Here is a 17334-nt window from a genome sequence, read left to right on the forward strand (position 1 = left end):
TGGAGCAATTACATATATAAAATATTTTGTGTTATGTATTTCATCAAACTTTTGTAGGAAGTGTTTCCCAAATGCATTCCAATTATCCAATTTTGACTGCAGTATCCTGTATGTAGTCTTCACATATTTACTTAATATAAAAACATCAATATCTACCATATTAATTCCTCCTTTATTTTTATTGTTACAGCACGTTTTTCTATTAACAAGATTAATTTTGCTATCCCATATGAAATTCCATACAATCAAGTTAATTTCATTTTTGTACTTTTCTGGGATACCTCTAGCTTCAATTTCGAAGCTTATTGTAGATAATATTAGAGACCTGATAATCAACACTTTACCTCCAATACTAAGGTTTCTAGTTTTCCATATTTGCACACAGTTTTTTATTTTTTGAACTTTATCCTTCCATAGATTGTCTATATCAATATTATATCCATGATGTATACCTAAAGTTTTGACAGAATTTTTTGTCCATTTTATCTTATCAAATACTGGTTTCTTATTTTTCCATTTCCCTAGATATATAGCTTCAGTTTTATCATAATTTATCTTTGAGCCTGATGCTCTCTCATATATTTCAAATAGTTCAAAGGATTGTGTAATAGATTCTTCAGTTCTGTGAAAATGTTGCAGATCATCAGCAAATCCATTTAATTTTACTTCTGAATTATTGGTATTTGGTAATTTGATTCCTTTAATATCCGAAGTTGCTCGTATAGTACATGCCAGTGGTTCTGCTTGTAAAATGTACATTATTGGCGCCATTGGGCAACCCTGTCTCGCTGATCTTGATAACTGAAAATATCTTGAAGTAAAACCATTTGTTTCTATACAAGTTGTAGCATTACCTACAAGCATTTTTATCCAATTACAATATTTAGGTCCAAAATTAAATTTTTCAAAGCAATGAAATATCCAATCCCATTCTATTCTATCAAAGGCTTTTTGTTGATCAATGAATACAATGGCTCCATTCTCTTCCTCAATATCACAATATTCAATTATGTCTTGTAATTGTCTGTTGGCATTCATGATATTTCTTCCTGGCACAAAACCCTTTTGGTCTGTATGTATAATTTTAGCAAGAAGAGGTTTGATTCTATTACTGATAACCTTTGCAATAATTTTATAGTCTGTATTTAATAGCGTTAGAGGCCGCCAATTTTTTTATATCTTCTCTTTCACCCTTTTTGAATAGTAGCTTCAGTATTCCCTTCCCCTGAGATTTAGACATAGTATTATATTTAAATACATATTTTATTACCTCCAGAAATTCTTGCTTAATTATTTCCCAGTATTTTTTGTAAAATTCTGCTATAATTCCATCCTCTCCTGGAGATTTATTGTTTTTAAGAGTTCTTATAGCTGAGTATAGTTCCTCATCTTCTATATCTCTGTCTGTTTTCTCTTTATCATCTTCACATATTTTATTTTCAATGAATTGAGTTAAATATTCTGCATTCTCTTTATCCCATCCTTCTGTTTTAAAAAGTTTTTCATAGAAATTCACTTGTTCTTGTAGAATATTTTTTATTCCAGTTTTATAGTTCCCATCTGCAGATTTTATTCTATACCACTGCTTCTTCTGTGCATTATTTTTCTCTAAATTAAAGAAATAAGCTGTTGATTTTTCGTTTTCTTCAAAGTTTTGTATTCTTGACCTTATCCGTGCAGCATTAGCTTTGTTAGTGTAGTGTTCTTTAATACTTTTTTCTAACTTTTGAATATCTTCTCTGAAACCATTTTCTTCCCTTAACTTTTCTAATGTTTTCTCATCCTCTTTTATTATCTTATCTTTTGTACTTAGAATTTTACCAATTTCCATAGACAACTCCTTTATTTGAATTTTAGTCACTTCCCACCATTCCAATATGTTTGTATATTTATTAATATTAGTAACCCAGGATCTCCAACAGTTTTTGAAAGCTTGTGAAAATAGTGTGTGTTCTAAAACTTTAACACTCATCTTCCAGTTTCCCGGTCCACGCTCTATTTCTTGTGGTAATAATTTAACTAATATCATATTATGGTCACTATATGGACAAAATTTTATACAAGGGTCACTGAAAAGGTGTCGCATCTTAGAAGGAGTGAACATATTGTCAATTCTTGATTCTGAATGACATCTCTTAAATGTAAATTTCTTCTTAATAACATATTGAGAACGCCATATATCCTCAAGATTTTTTTCACTAATCAGGATGCTTAATTCTCTTTGTCCTATATCTTGTTTGTTAAGTGCTGGTTTTCTATCTATGCTATTATTTAGCGTGCAATTAAAATCTCCCACTAAAATACATTCTGATAATTGACCTTTGTTGTCATCTATTATCTTACTTGTTTGTGTGAAAAAATCTTTACGTTCATTACCATGGTTAGGTGCATACACATTGTACAGTTCAAATAGTTTATCTTCAGATTCTATGTTGGCTGATATAATTCTGCCATTACCACATTTGTGTTTTTCTGATACATTTGCTGCAAAAATATTTTTCCATAAGATTGCTACCCCCTTTGATGAATTAGTGCCATTATTCCACATGCTTCCACCCCTCTTAGTTATGTCTTTCCATTGTTTGCTCCATGAAATTTGGTCAGTGTCTGTGCAGTGAGTTTCTTGTAAACATATTATATCTATTTTTTGGCTCTGCAACCAATACATCACTTTTTCTCTTTTCTTATTGTCTCTCAAACCATTTACATTTATACTGCTAATCGTTACATAATTTTTGTTTGCAGATGGCATTATGAATAATGTCTATTATGAGGAACCACTTTTCATTGATTCCCTTACCTGTTAACACTATGTGGAAAAAGTATACACAGAAAAATACTAAATGTACTACAGATATAGGGTAATTTACATTATAGGTTTGTGTTTGCATTAAGAAACTTAAGATGCGATTTTCTGTGTTTTTTTTGGATAATCTATCCTCTGGTGGAGTGGAATTGTCACTTAACAGACGTTTCTTAAAATTTGGATCGACTGGGGTTTTGGGTCCTTCATCGTTATTAGCAATAATGTTGCTAGCACGTATGAATTCCCACATGACACTCCACATCTTTTTTGCCCCGTCTTTGTTTACATGTACGCCAGATGCGTCGTTCTTGTCATACATACTACCAATGGGATGACCTTCTTTAGTCAGACCCTCATAGCAATCTATCAAATACAGATTATCCTTGCTATTACATAATTTCTCAAGGAAAGTATTCACCTTCAGCACTGCCTCATTGAAAGCTTGAGGCCTAGTACCTTTCGCCTTCCTTTTCAAAATCGTACATACACCGATTTTTGTGTGGTCCGGAAATGCCTTGCCGACTTTTCCAAGCGCATCTATGACCCTGATCATTACTTGATCAGTGTCGTTCTTGGTTGTCATAATATCGTTAGTGCCTAAATGCAATATAACATTTTCTATTTGTTCATTTGTCATGTTTTTTGCCTTATCAATGAGTCTGTCTATTTCTCCAAATGAAGCACCATTGATGGACGCGTTGCAAACGTTGTCATTAACAATGTCCATTCGGTTCGCGTTAGATGCTCCCAAGATGACTGTTGGTACACAAGGCGCTTTTTGTCCGTCCTCCAGATTCGTTTGCGGTATTTCCTCATTGTTTATGTTTTTGTTCTCGTCATCAGTACACACGACCTCGGAACACGTGGATATGTTGTTATCCTCCTCTATCTCAGCTGCGTATTCTCCGTATTGTTCGAAGCGAGTTCGTTGGAGACAGTCACGTTGAATATGGCCTGTTTCTTTACAGAAGTGACACTGTCTGGAGGTGACAGTGCAGTCTCTGATAAGGTGGTCAGAACTACCACAACGATGACATTTTCGAATAGTCTCATTCTTATTCGGACATTGGTATGAGGGATGGCTTGTCTGGCCACATCTAAAACACGGTGTCCGATTGTTGTCACCGAATAAGCGGACCGAGAAACGCCCAAAGTTCGCTGTTAAAGGTAAGGCGGATACACAATTTACAAGTGACACGTATCTTGTCCCATTTTCTATATCGGTCCCCTTGATTTTTCCTCTTTTCAGCGTTCCACTTACCACTTCACCATATTTTGATATCTGTGCACAAATAAATTCGTCTGACATTTCAACTGGAGCATCCTTTATGGTAACGTTGGTAATATTTTTTTCAACACTAGTGAAGCGAATTGTCTGGTAGTCTATCACTACACCGTCTTTTAAAAGCGATGTTTTAGATGATTCGTCTTTTAATGTTACCACACAAGTTTTGTCTAATATTTGTATAGAACGTACTCGTTCTTTGTTGATTATTTGTTCAACCGCGTAAAGAATTTTTCATGGGTTAGTCCCTTCAAAAATCTGTGATAAAAATGTACAGACATCGGTCTAGTGAGTAGGTCTGACATACTGTACCGTATATGATGTGGTAATCATGTACATGTAGATATGTAGATCTGTAGATCTGTATACACACTGTAGGCCTACAGTATATGTATAGTATTTGTATAGTCAATGTTGTTCCAAGATGGCTACACACTGAGTAATATTCATGATCGTACACAAAATGTTCAATATCCAAAAGGCAATCGGATATATCTTACCCAGGACATAGAATTCCATTCATCAAAGTTCGTATGATGATCCTGCGGCATAATCGGGGTGAATATAAGGTGAAAAATCACATTTCAAAAAGAAAATATCCACTAACCGAGATGAAGTCCACCTACTCCATTCAAGGGACATAACTCCTCCTAGTTAAAGTTAATGAATCGCTGGTCAGAGTATGAGATGGGACTATATCTTGCTGTGAATTTGAGAGAACAAGCTCAGGGTATACTTGGTGATTTACCTACCCGGAAGCAAGATCACTATTTCTCATTAGTGAGAGCTCTCGAGCAATGATTTGCCCCACCAAATCAAACTGAACTTTATCGAGTACAGTTGTTGGAAAGGAGGCAGAGGGCTAATGAAACACTTCCAGAGCTGGGTCAAGCTATTCGTAGGTTAGATAATTTAACCTATCCAACTGTTGAAGGTGGAGTGAAAGAAACTTTGGCCAAGCAACAGATTCTAGAGTCACTAGCTGATTCGGATATGCGTATTCGCATTAAACAGGCGATACCTGAGAACCTTACAGATGCGATTCATCTGGCGGTTGAGTTGGAGGCTTATAAGAAAGCAGAGAAACATGGAAATGATGGTCATGCCTATTTGAGGAATACAAGTACTGAGGGTACTGATGCCAAACATCCAGTAGAGACTGAGAAGTCTGGGATGGAATTCATGTTGAGGAGCATCCAACAGAAGTTAGAAAAGATGCAAGGAGATATCAGCCAGTTATAATCGGGAATGAAAAATCAGTATAAGCCCGATCAGCAAAAACAAGGTGGGAAGGATTCGAACTTTGAGCGACGCTGTTTTAAGTGTCATGAAGCAGGACATTTTCGTAGGGATTGTCCTCAGCTCAAAAAGAAATCAGATAAGAAATCGAATGGAGCTGCTAATCCAGTTAGGACTAGAATAAGAAGGCACAGGAGTAAACAAGCAGCCGGAATCGAAGTATCCTCTGCAGCTCAGGAGGCTGGACTATATATCAATGCAGAAGTTCAGCATACCAATGTACAGCTGTTGGTCGATACCGGAACTACTGTGACAATCTTGTCACAAGAAGTGTATGAGAGAATTCCAAAAGAGCGGAGACCAAAACTGAGAGAAGTTAAAAAGGATATCTTGGCAGCTAATGGAAGTGAACTCAAAGTCCTTGGTCGGGGAGGTTTTATGATAAAACCTGAAGGCTGCAGGGATGTTTACTTTGAGGCAGTAGTTACACAAATAAGTAATAAAGGAATCCTTGGCCTTGACTTCTTGAGATCAAGAAATGGTCTGATTGATCTGAAGCGTGGATCGCTAGTTCTAGATGATATGCCTGTTGACACAAAGTACGAGGGAACACTAGGGTGTTTTCGAGTTGTGGCTACTGAGAAAATAACCATTCCTGGTAAGAGCGAAATGATCATTACTGGACAAGTTAATTTTCCTGTGGGTAAACAGATGAAGGATGAATCACTTATTATAGAAGGTACCAACTCCTTTCTGAAGAATGATAAAGCTCTGGTAGCCCGATCCTTGGTGAGTAGCGAGACTACTGTTCCAGTGAGGCTGATGAATCTGCAGGAGGATCCACAAACCATTTACTTAGGAACCAATGTTGCTCATGCTAGTCCTGTATCAAGTGTGATGGAGACAGTGCAATCCTCTAGTGATGCACCAACAGGAAAACTCAGAGAAGATTTGGATCAACTATTAGAGAGATCAAAAGAACATCTGACTTCAGAACAGAGCAACAGGGTCAAGGCTTTACTATTGAAATATAGTTACCTGTTTGCAGCATCCGACAGTGATCTTGGACGGACTACAGTCATAAAACACAAGATAGAAACAGGTGATGCTCGACCCATCAAACAACCTCTCAGAAGAGTACCAGCACATCTGAGTTCTGAAGGAGATAGACAAGTTAAGGATATGCTCGATCGAGGAGTAATCCAGAAGTCTACTAGCCCATGGTCTTCTGGTATTGTTCTGGTACGCAAGAAGGACGGAAGTCTCAGATTTTGCGTTGATTTACAGGCAACTCAATGCGGTTAGCGTGCATAATGCATATCCATTGCCACGCATTGATGAGGCACTTGATCACTTGTCAGGGTGTACGTGGTTTTCTACACTCGACCTCAATGCAGGATACTGGCAAGTTGAACTGGAAAGCGAAGATCGTCCTAAAACTGCCTTCTCGACTCGAACTGGATTATATGAATTCCAGGTGATGCCATTCGGATTGACGTCTGCCCCAGCTACATTCGAACGGTTAATGGAGACTGTGTTGGCCGGACTTCAATGGCAGATCTGCCTCATCCATTTGGATGATGTGATTGTGGTAGGAAAAGATTTTGATGATATGCTACTAAATCTACAAACTGTGTTTGAGAGACTCTCTGTTGCAGGGCAGAAATTAAAAAGCCGGAAATGCCAACTATTTGGAAAGGAGGTAGTCTACCTTGGACACGTGATATCTGAGAAAGGTATAGCCACTGATGATGACAAAGTGAAAATTGTAGAGCAGTGGCCCATTCCAAAGAATACCAAGGAAGTGAGATCATTTTTGGGGTTTTGCGGATATTTCAGAAGATTTGTCAGAAACTTCTCACTGATTGCGAGCTGTCTACACAGACTTACTGAGAAGGGCAGGGTATTTGAGTGGACTGAAGCCTGTCAGGAGGCATTCACTACCCTTAAAAATCACATGATTAATGCCCCCATACTGGCTCATCCAGATTTTAAGCAGCTTTTCATCTTGGACACCGATGCAAGCGACAAATCTATCGGTGCAGTTCTTTCACAGAACATTGATGGAAATGAGAGACCAGTTGCTTATGCAGGTCGTACGCTGACCAAAGCAGAACGAAGTTACTGTGTAACAAGAAAAGAGTTGTTGGCAGTCGTACACTTCGTGAAATATTTTAAACACTACCTATACGGTAGGAAGTTTACAGTGAGAACGGATCACAGTTCTCTGCGCTGGCTGCTCAATTTTAAGACACCAGAAGGGCAAATGGCCCGATGGCTACAGGTTCTGAGTTCCTACAACATGGACATCAAACACAGGCCGGGAACTCAACACCGCAATGCCGATGCATTGAGTCAGATACCATGTCGACAATGCGGGTTTGACCCCATGTGGGAGAACAAATCAGAGACAACTGCAAATTTTGAGGCCTGCAATCCCGTAGCAATGGTGGATTCAAAAGATCACAAAATTGAAATGAAGCCATCTCTTCAGCAGAAGCGGGAAGAAGATGCTGATATTGCAGTAGTGGTTGAATGGATGAAGGGAGGAGCAAAACCTCCGTACAAAGAAATTGGTGACCGGAGCATAGTGGTGAAAACACTATGGGCACAATTTGAATCCCTGGTGATACATGAGGACATGTTGTATCGGAAAAATCCCGATTCAGAAGCAAATCTACAGGCAATTGTACCTGCATCGGAAAGACGAACCGTGCTGACTCACAGTCATGACAATCGGAGTTCGGGACACCTAGGAATAAAGAAGACTTTGGCAAAAATCCGACCGAGTTTCTATTGGCCAGGATTATAGGCAGACGTAAAACAATATGTAATAGGATGTCCGCAGTGCAGTGAAAGAAAGAATCCAAGTAAAACTAAACGAGCTCCTATGCAAATAGTGGAGTCAGGGTTCCCCATGGAAAGAATTGCAATCGATATCCTGTATGAACTCCCCCTCACACAACAGGACAATCGGCATATACTAGTTGTATCAGACTACTACACAAAGTGGACGGAAAGCTTTGCAATGCCGAACATGGAAGCCCAGACAGTGGCCAGGATTCTCGTTGAAGAAGTGATTGCTAGGTTTGGTGTTCCATACGCCATTCACTCAGATCAAGGATCTCAGTTTGAGAGCGCGTTGTTCCGGGAGATGTGTATATTGCTGCAGATCAACAAGACGCATACCACTCCCTACCATCCGAAATCAGATGGCATGGTTGAAAGATTCAACAAAACCCTCGTAACCATGCTGAGTGCGTTTGTGAATACCCATCACACGGATTGGGACGAACACCTGCCATATGTGATGATGGCCTATCGCTCCACAGAGCATGAGACGACAGGAAGCTCTCCGAACGCCATGATGCTAGGAAGGGAAACGAGTACTCCCTTAGACATACAGTATGAAATGCCTAGGAACATAAAAGCGATTCCCCAGAATCAGTGGGCTTGACAATTGAAAGAGAAAATGGAAATTGCACATGAGTTAGTCAGGAAACACTCAAAAGGTGCGATGCTCCGACAGAAGCGTTATCATGACCAGAAGTTGTCTTGGACCAAGTTTGAGTCCGGTGATTCTGTGTATGTCTTTTTCCCGAATATTCCAGCCGGCACCACACACAAGTTAGCAAGTCGTTGGCGAGGACCATTCAGGGTACTTGCTAGATTGACAGATGTGACTTACAGAGTCTCATGTGGGTACAAGGGGAAACCTAAAGTAATCCATGCTGATAGAATGAGATTGAAACATCCTCAGATATTGCGTGGTGAGAGTAAAGCAGAAGCTTTTGAGCGTCAGGATGTACAAGTTCAAGTTGATGAGTCATGTTTTGAATCTAGTTTGCCTGAGAGTGAAGAGCAAGAAAATGTCAGTGAATCAGAGAAGAAACTCATATGTGTTGAGAATGAGTGTGAATCTGACAGGGCAATCCCAAGGCGAACACGACATAAACCGAAGTGGCATTCTGATTATACTTCGCGTTATTAAAATGTTTATTCTGGATACGGATATCAAAGATGGTGAAAAGACCTCCAGGTACTCGGAGAACGGCCGAGATGTCGAATCTATTTTGTATCTTATAGTTATCTGTAATGGCACGTGAGGACACGTGTTGCTCGGAGGCGTGGGTAGTGTGATGAAATACGGTTGTATTACCATGCTATCCGGAATCGCTGTCCGCTCTATTTTGTCTGTTAGTCTCGCCGTCAAGTAGACGCTTGTAATGTTAAGCTATATGTAAGTTAAGCGTGCTAGGGCCTAGGATTATTGTAAACAGAGGGCGTTAATGTCGTTGCCCGGCAGTATATAAAGCCGCGGTTTCAACGAGAGTTTTTCTTATTGTTGAACGAGCTGTTGAAGCGAGAACACCTTCTAGTTAGTACAAGGTAAATATAGATGTGCCTGAACAAGGCTTGCCTATATACGTCAGTTGATAATAACTTACGGTAGAGTTGAGATCGGAGATTGACGTGCCTGATTAAGGCTTTCCTCCTCCGCGTTAAATACTCTGGAGAGTAAGTTGTAAACTGAGCCTTGGGATTGCTCGTTGAATGATTGCGTTTACGTGAATCATTGAGAGTACTAGTGATTACTCTGTGAGTACTCGGTAATATGTAATGATTGTGTGTGAATCATTGCTGGAGTGATTGCTCTGAGAGTACTCGGTAAACGTGAGTGCTCAGTAGCAGTGAGTACTGTGAGTACACAGTGATTTTGAGTACTCGGTAGCTCGGTTGTATTAGGCCTTAGGGAAAGGTTCTTAATAGATAATATTACATTGATTTTATCGTAGTCTTGTTATACCCGAGGTAGGGGAGACTTCTCGCATAGGCTTATAGATCACTCAGTATTTGTTGCTAATCATTTAATGATTATTCTGATCTGTATGATTTATGCTGTTTGTATATTTTGAAGTTAAGTTATCATGATCACTCAGAGGCACTGAGTGATCAGTAGGATTGATATTGTTAATCATAATATTTAGGGATATATAGAATCACAGCTAGGTCAGCTGTGTGTTATTTGTATATATTTGCACTGAGTAATTTGATAGGAACAGTACATAATATAGACACTATAGATCATCAGTTAATTGTGACTGGACGGACCCGGTAAAAGTCACACTAATCCGTCCACAAGGTTTGTGAATCCGTTCGCACGGTTTACCAATCCGTGCACACGGTTTGCCAATCCGTCCGCACTGTTTACTAATCCGTTGTCCATTTGATATATTATTAAACCGTGACATGTACATTGAACATTGAACCATCGACTATCTTCGAGTCAATTATAGAGGGCACGGCGGCAACATGAGGTAAGGAAATCTACAGTTTTAATTAATGGATAATACAATGGAGACATATAAACATGTAGCCCGAGATACTCTGGCCCTGACACCAGACCTAGACATTATGACAGATAGATGTCTGGTTTAGGGGAACCAGACATCTATCTGTTATAATGTCTAAGTCTGGTGTCAGGGCCAGAGTATCTCTGGCTTATAAACATGTATCGTTTAATGTGCTTTTTAATTGATGCCTACAGATAATTGATTATTTTCAATTTGTAAGTATGAAGTAAACGACCTGTTATAAGTACATGTAAATCGAATTTGCTATGTTTAGAAGTTGATGTTAACTTTTTAAATAATAAGATCACAGAGTAAAGAGTAATATTAAAAATATACACAATGCATGTGTATATGTACTTCATCTAGTAGATAATTTCTACTTTATATTCCAGTTGACGGCAATTCAAAAACAAAGACACGTGCTTCCATTATGCGAAAAAGTAGTCAAATATTATTGTTTAACTCAACGGAGAGACGACATACTGGTGGTAAAACGATACCAAAGTTTTTAAGAAGAATACAAGTGCTTCAATGTGATGCTAAAATGGCTCTATCTAAAAGCTGACATTGATTAGTTAACCATATCATTAATTGTCCTTAAAATAATGTCACGCTCGTCTGGTGATCAAGGATAAGATCAGACAGGGCTATGTAAGGACGAGTCTTATCGAGAGATAAAATAAAGCCATCAACCATCGATATGTTTCAAAATCCTGACAACTGCCACACTCCACATAGGTTTCGAACTCAAAGGTGAAAGACATCGCGTGACTGTCACTAATCGGACCAAACACCAATAAACACTGCCATTCCAAAAAAATGTTTCTTCAAAACTACATGTGAAGAAAAGATTCATTGAGCTGTTTTGTCGTCTGACGCAGTGATAGTCAACTAACGCACGATGATTAGGACGAGGCGGAAAGCATAAGACGACCCACGTTATGAACTTATTTAAAATGTTCAGAAGATGATGATAAGTATAGTGTTAATAACTTTTGCAACTCTACAAAATTATCAGTCTGGTTTTATATTCCTATTTTTTTTTAAATTAAAAGGTGTTTCGAAAAGGTACATGTTGTGGGGTTTTATGTTAAACGGGATATTTTCCATGGATTTATTGTTGACTTTGATAAAAAAAAACATGTATATACGCTGACTGATACACAAATGTATCTCATTATTTTACAAATGATAGTTGATTGATTATCACAATTAATCGATTTGTTTTGGCTACTTTTTCACATTTTTGTTACATGTATAATCAGTGTATGTATGCTGATCTATACATATGAAAATACTTACATTAGTAATATTTAAATGAGTTGTAACATGGTCCATCTTCATATAGTGGTGAAATACATGTATAATAATCTAGTATTAAATGGACACAATATATTGTTTGTTTCTTAACATCAACCTGTACATGGATTCGTTCACTTTTAAAATTGTACAGTTGTCCTCGTCCGAACGTTGGAGCTCAAAGGCATCTGCAAATTAATTAGTTTATATATATGTATAACCATTTTCAGTCGTTGTATAGATTTATACAATAAATCGGCTAGAATCATCTCTACATGGTGTACATGTATAATACAAATGTAAGATTTAGACATTTAAAACGCATTGTGGTAGACACAGGTCATAAAATGTTTTCCATACACGAGTTCAAGCTCGTAATTTTCAACAAGTAACTCACCCTGTGGAATATATTCTGTATTCAACAACAACGACTCATGTAAGCTATATTTCTATAAACTGTTACTAATTATCAGATCCCTGTGTTGGGCTTACTGACGACTGGAAACCAATCTGACACTGTGACGTCTAAAGACGATATCAAGTTTGGTATAAAGACAGTTCGGAATAGCTTCAAAGTTATTTTTATAATATTCTTTGAACGTATTCGGCTGAGCATTGTCACAAATTTCGAAACATGAGGTGCGAGTACTTTGAAGTAGGAGTGGATAACATTGGCGAATACAGAGGAGATGTGACGAAAACATGTACCTGTGCTCAAAATCCCAAGCACTTTGTTATTCTTTATATACAGGTACATATGACTTAGCACAGAAAGGCACAGATATATGTTGTTTTTTAATATTTACATGTACCATATACACCGTTGTGTGCAGCAATGTTTTACAGAATTTGGTAAAAACACCATTGAGTATTTAGGTACACATTCCTTGTTTTGTGGAATCACCTTGGCGTCGGCGTCAAATTTGGTTTTGGTTAGTTAGCCGTTGTAAATGACATTGCTTTCTACATTATTATATGGTAATTATTGCTGTATATGCAAAAACATTTAAAGGGAGAAAATGTAAGATTTTGAGAATTCCATGAACCTCAATTTACTTGCATGGTTCAGCGCAAGAAAAGGATTATCAGTGAGGGGCGATCATCATCGATACTCCATGGGTTGCTATCACTGACGTTATATCCACGGTCGATATAAGTCATATTAACCCCTGGGTTATCGAGGATGAGTAAAGATTGATAAGTTATCTTGTAGAAATTATGATGTTTTTTTTTAAAGATAGGATATTGACTGAATAATAGGAAAACATGAAACTCGTGCTCGTATTTCGTCAATCTATAATATGAAGTGATTCTTCGCAGCCTCCTATCTATACACCACACACTACAACGATTTCCCTTGTACACGTTGTGAACCACAGTAGAGAACAACCAACTAAATGAAAAAAGACCTTCGAAATGGCCCCTGTGTATACGAGCCCCGGATAGAATTTAACTCGACCGCTGATTGGTTGACTAATTATGAATTTCAAAAGTAAAAATGTTTTCTGACAGGTAATTATTCCTAGATAACTATGATATGAGTTTGGAAATTCATATTGAGATTTAAGTCAAAAATATCAATTTTGATAATGAATAGGTAAAATAGAATTTAAGGATTTTTTAGCGCAAAATGGCCTGATTTCAATATAGCTACCCTGGTTGGAGTTTGAGCAGAAGGACCCATTTTTGTTCTATCTAGTGTTATATGCGAACCTAGACTTTAATTATAGAACTCAATAGCTAACTAATATTCCTTTGTTTTAATTATACAGTACAAAACTTAATTAAAGTTTAACACTGTGGTCTATGTAAAATTATTTAGTTGATTGTTCTCTATAAGGACGTAATCCTTGACCACAGGGACTTGATGGTCAATATGTACTTAAACTCGCAATATTGGACATACACTGCCCTCCAAAAGTTTTGTTACACATGGGAAATATTTTATACAGAATTTAGACACTTGTAACAGACCTTTTGGATGGCAATGTATATAATATGTTTTAAGGGTCTAGATTAAAATCGGTAAAAATCATACCTCTTTGTACTGTATACAGTTGTATACATAGGGAAGAAAGTTTTGAACTCGCGATCCAGAGGTTTGTGGTAATATGTCAGGACATCTGAACCACTTGGCCACTCTCCTTTAACCAATTTTTAGGTTCCTGTATTGTGCACGCGTTTAGAAATAATATGTAGCATTCTTTAATATGACAACATAAAGCGTAGGGCCCCCAATCGGTCAGACAACCGAGTAATGTCCCGACAAGCAAGGTAGCCCGAGTTACTATGACACTGATACCAAACTACAGAGTATGATTTTTATCTATTTTTTTATCTAGCCCCTAAAACATCTAAAATGGTCTGTGGGCACTCTGGTTTTGTGTCCATGGTTATATAAAGTGTAACTAATTATCATATCCCTGTGAATCAGGCGTCAGCTGGCATGCTGCCCCTAACTATATAAATTGCCAGTTCGAAATTTGCTTTTCGATGGCTATGGCATAATAAGGCACTACTCATACATGTACATCGAAGGTACATGTACATGTACTCAGTTTTCCCCGACTGTCACGTCACATTCTAAGACGTTGTTCGATCTATTTAAAACGATGTCTTATATTCACTTGTATTGTTTAACAAGTTAGATTATCATATTTACACAAGATTCAGGATTGCTTTAAATTTAAATACGTCGCATTTCAATTCAGTGAAATAAGTCCCTTCATTGGTCGGGAACTAAGATCATTAATTATTTCTGACAATTATCTGCACTGTACTTTACAGTTTATTAAGCCCGTTGTATCACCGTGGATAATATCTATAGGGGTATTTCAAGCTTGCAGAAACTGTGGGTTGCTAAAAGGATTTAAAGGATTTATCCCAATGTGCATATTCAACATCAAAACTGATCTTATGATTTTTAATCAAGCGATCCTATGGATGTATTTGACGAAATATCGCTTGTCCGATGGCATTCATGTACATCTGTCATCTATAACTGTAACAGAAAAAATAAAATATTTTGCATAAACTACAGACAGTTCACTGTTATACCACATTTTATGTATCCCGAAATCTGGATTTGATTATAAGCCATTATCTTCTAACAATATTGTCTATATTCAGCATTTTATAAGCTATGATGAATAAAAACGTCGTTTAAACTCGAAGAAAAACGTGACAATTGTACACTTGGTATGTTTTCTCACATCATTTTGATTATATCACCAGGAAGTCAGAAGTAGAATACAGCTATTCTCCCAAACAAAATAATGCAAAGAATTGACAGAAAAAGGTTAGATAAGAGAAAGTAGCATGTCCTTTTATGACCGTGTAATCCTTAATACTAGCTCCGTGTTAACCTTTAGAATTGAATTGAACCCATAACCCTAGTTAGCTAGTAATCCTACTGCATTGATCTAGTCTAATTATAGGCGGATTTGTAAACCGTGCGGACGGATTGGCAAACCGTGTGCACAGATTAGTAAACCGTGTGCATGAATTCACAAACCGTGTGCACGGATTAGTAATCCGTGCGAACGGATTGCCAAACAGTGCGGACGGATTGGCAAACCGTGTGCACGGATTGACAAACCGTGTGCACGGATTAGTAATCCGGTTTGTGCAAACCGATTGACAAACCGTGCGGACAGATTCACAAACCGTGTGCACGGATAGATAAACCGTGTGCACGGATTGGTAAATCGTGCGAACGGATTCACAAACCGTGTGCACGGATTAGTAAACAGTGCGGACGAATTGGCAAACCGTGTGCACGGATTGGTAAACCGTGTGCACGGATTAGTAATCCGTGCGAACGGATTGACAAACCGTGCGGACGGATTGACAAACCGTGCGGACGGATTGGCAAACCGTGTGCACGGATTAGTAAACCGTGTGCACGGATTGACAAACCGTGTGCACGGATTAGTTAACCGTGTGCACGGATTGACAAACCGTGTGCACGGATTAGTAATCCGGGCGAACGGATTGACAAACCGTGCGGACGGATTGACAAACCGTGTGCACGGATTAGTAAACCGTGTGCACGGATTAGTAATCCGTGCGAACGGATTGACAAACCGTGTGCACGGATTAATAAATATATTTCCATGTCCCTTCGCGGGCTCCGTATAATTATATAAAAAGTTAGAAGCTAAGTTAAAGTGCGAATATATATACCAACAAGGTAATGTGATGGAATTTTTAAGAAAAAGTAATCCCAAGGTTTTTTTATAGAAGATTTAGGGAAAAAAAAGATTAAAGTAAATAGCGGTCTAACCAATGAAGATTTTATCAATTATTTTAGTAATCCGTCGTCAACGGAAACACTTGATAATGACATGGTGAGAGATTTTTTTAACAATTATGACGTTAACGTTACCAATAATAGGATTCATGAATTAGATGAACAGATATCTGAAAGTGAAGTTTTAAAAGCCATAAATAACCTGAACAACTCTAAGGCATGCGGACCAGACTTACTGATAAACGAGTATTTTATAAAGGGTAAAGAGGTACTTTTGCCATGTCTCGTTGTTTTGTTAAATAATATTTTTAACTCTGGTTTTTATCCTAAAAGCTGGTCTTTAGGTAATATTATTCCCATTTTTAAGAAAGGAGATAAAAATGATACAAATAATAACAGAAAAATTACTCTAATAAGTTGTTTAAGCAAAATTTTTATATCAATATTAAAAAATAAGAAAAAAATATATTGTTGTTTTATTGTTTACAAAAAAGCTTTTAACTTTGTAGATATACAGAATTTGTGACACAAACTTATTAAAGAAGGTATTGAAGGAAAATTGCTTAATATTATAAGAGCATTATATAAAGATGTAAAATGTTGTGTGAAGTTTGAAAAGAATGTCTGATTTCTTCCAGTGTCAGATGAAGATGAGTTCCATTTTATTTTAAAATGTGAATGTTATTTAGCTTTCAGAAAGCGTTTTATCAAGAAATATTATTTCATTATACCGACTATGTACAAATTGATTCTACTTTTAGAAACAGAGAACAAAAAAGAGTTGTCACATTTAGCAAAATATTTTAAATTAAGTAATAAAATAAGAAGTAACATTTTATAAGTTAGATATTAGCATAATGCCTCAACACTAGCCTTATGTATACTTACGAGGGTTGTTTGTGTGTCAGTGTATATGTAAGTATGGCGAGAGCATTGATGTGAGTGTGGTTTTTGTGTATTTTATTTGTATATATGTTTGTTTCAAACCGATAAGCCGAGAAGCCGAAATGTAATAAAAGAATTGAATTTAATTGAATTGAATTTAATCGAAAAACTCAAATTGTAAATCTAACGTATACGTATAAATTCTGTATACATG

Source organism: Argopecten irradians, chromosome 4, assembly GCF_041381155.1.
Source record: "Argopecten irradians isolate NY chromosome 4, Ai_NY, whole genome shotgun sequence".
Classification (NCBI taxonomy): domain Eukaryota; kingdom Metazoa; phylum Mollusca; class Bivalvia; order Pectinida; family Pectinidae; genus Argopecten; species Argopecten irradians.